The sequence below is a fragment of the Pinus tabuliformis genome, chromosome 7, assembly GCF_031772625.1.
Source record: "Pinus tabuliformis cultivar Carrire ecotype Pingquan chromosome 7, CPIR1, whole genome shotgun sequence".
In the NCBI taxonomy this organism is placed as follows: domain Eukaryota; kingdom Viridiplantae; phylum Streptophyta; class Pinopsida; order Pinales; family Pinaceae; genus Pinus; species Pinus tabuliformis.
This window is the reverse complement of record NC_142293.1, coordinates 184,163,583-184,169,360: the sequence shown is the minus strand read 5'-3', so window position 1 is coordinate 184,169,360 and position 5,778 is coordinate 184,163,583.

The window sequence follows — 5,778 nt, the reverse complement described above, 5'->3', positions numbered from 1 at the left end:
ACATGAACACAAAGATATAAGGTGGAAACCCAATGTGGGTGAAAACCACCTGCTGCAAGTCATCTCAATCTTCTTCTTAATAAGAAAATCCTTTTACAATATTTGTACTGGTGCAGTCTTATACCAGTACGGGAGCTACAACCCCCTTTGCTCTTGTACTAGCCGATCCATTTACTAGTACGCAGGCTGCTACCTGCTACAATGCTCCAAAGATCTCCTTTAGCTTTTGTACTAGCTTAGGTACTAGTACGTAGGTGCTTGCCTACAATCTTCTCACCTCCAGGTACCACGTTTCATCAATTTTCAGACTGGATACACTGAAGCACAACACATAATCTGTAAGGCCACTTTTCATCCAATTTTCATACTGGACCCATAACTATCATTGAAGCTCAAAACAATCATCAAACTCTGAATCACTGAAACCCTGTTAACAACAGTCACCAGAACACAGAACAGATACAGAACTCTGTAATAACCATCAGATCCATCTGCAACATCAAATATCAAGCTTTACAATGTATACGCTACTTTGATGAATCAAACCCGCGTGTATACGCGCTTTTACCAAAGACAACCCGCGTACAGATCTAAAAATAATTTCTCATAACTTGCAGCTGTACCAGACATCAGTCATATTCATAACACTTATAGAACTATACATGCGTCAGTATGTAGATCTAGAATAAGCATCATAAAGATAGTTCATTTCAAACCATTTGATCCCGATCTCTCCTTAGATCTAGTTCTCCATCAACCGGTGAGATCTCTCCTTAGCTCAGATCAAGCAATGCATCATCAACCCATAACCCTGTATATCGGATCTAATGCTTCATCAGATATTCAAGACATTTCAGATACACTTGCCTAATGATTTCCTTCTCCTTATATAGCCTTAGGCCTTCTTCAATACCAAGAGCCAAAACCATAGAAATCCAATACCATCAACTTCAAAACTAGGGATCAACACGTCCGTCGAGACACCAAGGTCCAAAACCATAGGCACAACTTCCAAGGAATAACCGCCGTGGACCAAAGATAAGTTTTCCACATACACGCGCTTTTACTGAAGCCAACCTGCGTGTACACGCGACTTGGTATATAGCGAACCTGCGTATACGCGACTTGGTATATAGTGAACCTGCTTGTATACGCGACTTGGGCTTAATGAACCTGCGTGTATGAACTTTCTCTTCTTCTTATAGTCTGATCATCAATTCCTTGCTGCTGTCCTTCTGCACTATGATTTCTCATCAGTGTGGTTTGCCATCAAGGACAACACTTGTCTCATAATGCCAACAATCTCCCCCTTTGGACTTGATGGCAAAGCTAACTTGTCACACTTAGAACTATCATCTGATTCCTTTGAGCTGTCCTCCATCAGTCACATCTGATATCCCTTCTGAAGATTCATCCAGTTATACATAAGTGAGATATTCTTCTAAGAGAGGGTTGCCATCAAGTACAACACATGCATCATAATGCCAACAATCTCCCCCTTTGGACTTGATGGCAACAACACCAAATCACTCTCCCCCTTTGACATCAAGGGCAAAGGGTGGACCAAGATATTCTCTTCCTTTACTGAATCATTCCACTGTCCATACTCCCCCTGAGTACCTGCTGAAATCTCTGAATAATCTCCCCCTTTGTATATGCCAAGGTGTACCAATCTGTCCATGCTCCCTCTGAGTACATGCTGAATCTCTGTACCGCTGAAGTGTGTTGTTCATGCTCTTCCTAACTGTAGGCAAGATCTGCAAAAGATGTTCTTCAAGAAGAACATGACTCTATACATCATAAAAGACCTTCCTATCTGTTACAGCTCCAAATCTCACTCTTATGGTTTGTGATGCTGCACTTATGGCCTAGGGCAACCCCTCCTTCCAGACCTGGTCCAAAAATTAAAAAAACAGTGTTTTATTCCCTATACGCGACTTTGCCCTGTGTTAAACGCGTGTACACGCGGTTCTGTCATACCAAACCCGCGTGTATTTATTAAAACACTTAAAAAAATATAATTTCCTCTTTTTCGGGCGGTGATCGCGGGTTTACCTGCTGGATCACCTGTTAGTGCCCGTGGCCCAACTGTTCCCAACCAACTCCTAACTAAAAAACTACTTTGGAGAGGGTATAAAAAGACATCAAAGGGAAGGCCAAGGGGAGAGAGAAAAGAGAGCAAGATTATTATGCTGAGATTTTTCCCTTAGACCAGGTCTGAAGTCCTTGGTGCATTCTGCACTTCCCCCATTTTGCATAGGAAACCCTTGTTTCCATGTGTATTGGTGATCATTCATCCTTGACATCATCATTGAGTAAGACTTGGAAGGAGCTCTTGTTGGAGGCTGGAGGCTGGAACGAATCTGGGAGGAAGCTTGCTTGGAGCCTGCTGAAGGTGTTCAGGTGATATCTTTCCGATATATGTACTTTATTTGCCTTTATATATAAAGAAACACGTCTTTGTTCCCGAATAATCTTTCTTTATGCTTATGAGATTCTTGTGTTGAATTCTTATGAAAGTGGTTACTTAAAGATTTTTTATAACTAACTTTATAGCATAAAGATGATTTATACATAAACTTCTATACATGTACTGTTGTGTTCTTTGATTTGTTTGTCTTGCAGGTCAAAGGAAGAAGAAGGGAACTCCAAGAAGGGTTTGCACCCTAACGGTCTTCTCGAACGTAGGACCTTAGGTATGTACCCTAAACATTAGAATTTGCTTAAAAAGTAAAAAAGACGGCTGTGTGTGTGTGTTTCTTTGTATAAGCAATTTTCAGTCTGGTAGAGTCTTAGCCCAAAAGACCCTAGGGGTATTTTCCCTTCAACCAGAATTGGCGACTCCGCTGGGGACAACACTCTTGTTGTTCCTAGTTTGGGTAGTCCTCAAGCCAATCAAGGCTCAGTCCCTCTGTTTGTTGGTTCTGACTGTCTGATATTTTCTTGAACTCCAAGCTTTTCCAGTTTTTCAGTTTGTGTTTTTTATTTTTCTTGAAACACTTCATATACGCACTTTTTCTGGATTACAGAAGCGTATATACGCAAGTTGCACTAAGTAAACCCGCGTATACGCAGGTTTCCTTAGTTACAGTCGCGTGTACACGCATTCTGCAAGTAATTGCAGGCGCGTATATTCTATAATTTTCAAGATTTATAATTTTTCTTTTGGCTGAATGTCTGTCTGGTGGTTTGGGTCAGTTTAAAACAGTCAATTCCCAGTGACAGTTCTCTGTTTAACAGGGGGCATCTTGTTTCGAACTCTCTCTAGTTATAAGGAGTGCTAGTCTTGTTTTTCGTTGATTGCAAGCGTCATTGATTTTTGACACACAAGGTTTCTGTTTAAGAATCTTGATTTCTCTGTTTCGGCAGAGTGGGAAGATTGTCTTCAAATCTTTGTGTCCATTTTGTTTTCATGACATTTATGTTTGCTTAACGAAATCGTTTTTATGACCATTTACTCCTTTGTTTCGGGAAATTTGTTTGTTACCAGTTTCTTGAAACTTGTCTTTTGATATTTTGGACTTTCATTGCTGCTTTTGATTGTTAAAAGCGTTTTCGAACACATTTTATTTTTGTTGAGTTTTCATCATTTGAAAGGTGTCAATTCACAAAAGTGTTTGGTGGCTTGTTTATCAATCATTAGTGTCAGTTTTTTTTGAGAGTTTTCCTTTGAAAAAGACTTTTTGGTTTGATTGAAAGAAAATCTTTTGAAAGTTTTTGAGTTTCGCTTTCTTAAACTTGCTTCTCATCTGATTTCCTTTTTCGCGAAGTGAAAGTGCCTTGTTTTTTATCTTAAAACTTGTTTTTATTGTTTGGACGAAATGATTAGTAACAAATCATCTTCTATCTAAGCATTTCAGTGGCAAGACAAAATTTGGTAAAGCAACAACTTTCCTTCTTTGTTTTTAGAGTAGTCTTTGAATCGTGCATCCACATTTAGTTCTTGCATTAGGGAAAGATTTGCATCTCTTTTTAGGCATATTTAGTTTTGTTAGTTTTTGTGAGTGTGGAATCTGAAAAGAAAAAGGAAATTTTTTTTTGTTTATATTACAAGTGCCTTCTGAACCTCATAGAAATTGCTATTCATCGAAAACAAAAGTGCATGTGCATGTAGCTAGGTTTTATTAATTTCTTTTGCGTCCATAAAACACCACAAGTTTCACCTCCATTACCTTTGACTTAAAGAACAGCCTAATAAAATCAAGCGCTTAATTAAAATCCACTAGAACTTTTTGTTTTAGTTATTACACCAACAAGTTTAGGATTTTAGGGCCTTGGATTAGGCGAGTGGAGAGTTAACTCTCCAAGGCCACACAAAACGTCAAACATAAGAGTCTGATTAAAGAGAGTAAATCCAATAGCGTTAGGGAGACCAGGAAAGCTCCGGATCTGGGAGTTAAGCACGAGGGTCTGTGAAGACAGGGAAGAGAGATACCCCCTCTCCTACTTGTCCGAACTTACCTCACGACTGTTCCGCCTGGCTTCTGCGACGAGTTGGTACCCATAGTTGCCTCTCATAGGGATCTGCATAGGTGGCTGCGGAGGGGAATCCCGTGGCACCTGAGGTCGACGTTGTATCACTCTCGACAGTACTTCCGGAGGGCACCCTTGCGAAGCTTGGGGGCTTGCACCGGCGCAGACTGTTGTTAGGAGGTCAGCGTAACTTCCTCTGATACCTTCGCTGATAGGACTGGGCCCTCATCATCCCAGACTATCCTCGGAAGGCCCTTTGATTCACTTTCTCGTATTTTGGTGTCCGGTCTCAATCACCCGGAGCGGAAATACTTGAAAGTTGTTTGACTGGCTGTATCTTTAGGAACTTTATACTGTGTGCTTTGTGCTCCTAGTCGGCTTAGCTTTTAATTTTTTTTTGAGTCTTTAGTTAGATCTTAACAAAAGAATTCAAAGTGGCTGACCGGTCTCCAAGACGGTCTCGAAGACTTCGTGGTCTCTCGCCACCTAGTTTAGAGCCTTCTCCTAGAAGGCGCAGAGGGAATACTACCGGTGGGGTCCGTCCCACGCCGGCTGACGCATCGGGGATTGATCCTCCTCTCGGGGATATTAGCGGCCAAGCAAGGCCTGGTACTTTTGAACAAGAGAGAGACGCTCCAGTCTTTTCTCAAGTTCGCTTTCAAGCGGAGGATAACGTAGAGGTAGAAGAACTTTCAGAATCATTAGTGATTCCAAATTCTCCACTACCATCTAGTTACCCAGACGTATTGCAATACGTTGGGCCTCCATTATATAGACCAGCGAGTCCAGGTTACGCTACGCGCTTACCATTTATGATCACTACTGGAAGCATGGCTTCCACGAGTGCTGCGACTATGCAAACCCCAACATCGGTGCAAGGGGGAGGAACCATTTCCATCCCCTCCGCTTCCTTGTTCGGATCGTTTGCTAGCACATCTTTGGTTGGGTCTACCTCCATTCCGTCCACGAGTGGAAATGCCCAAACCAATGCTTTTAGTACTGGTTCCTTCCTTTTTGGCACCCAATCACAGGGTATTCCGTCAGTTCCGTTCAGTGCCGCTACGTCCATGATGGGCGGATCGGCTTCATTTCAGGGTTTTCCTTTTGGAAGTGGTCATATTCCACATTCCAACCCAACGGTAGGATCCATGCCTTTTTCTTCAATAGGACAAAGCAGCAATCCTTTCCAAGGTTGGAATAACCCTGGGGCTAGTAACGCAGGAACTGCGAATCCATTCATTGGCCAACAAGGAAGTAGGCCGTATTCCACGGTTAGCATGTTTCAAAGTATTCCTCCCCTCGCTT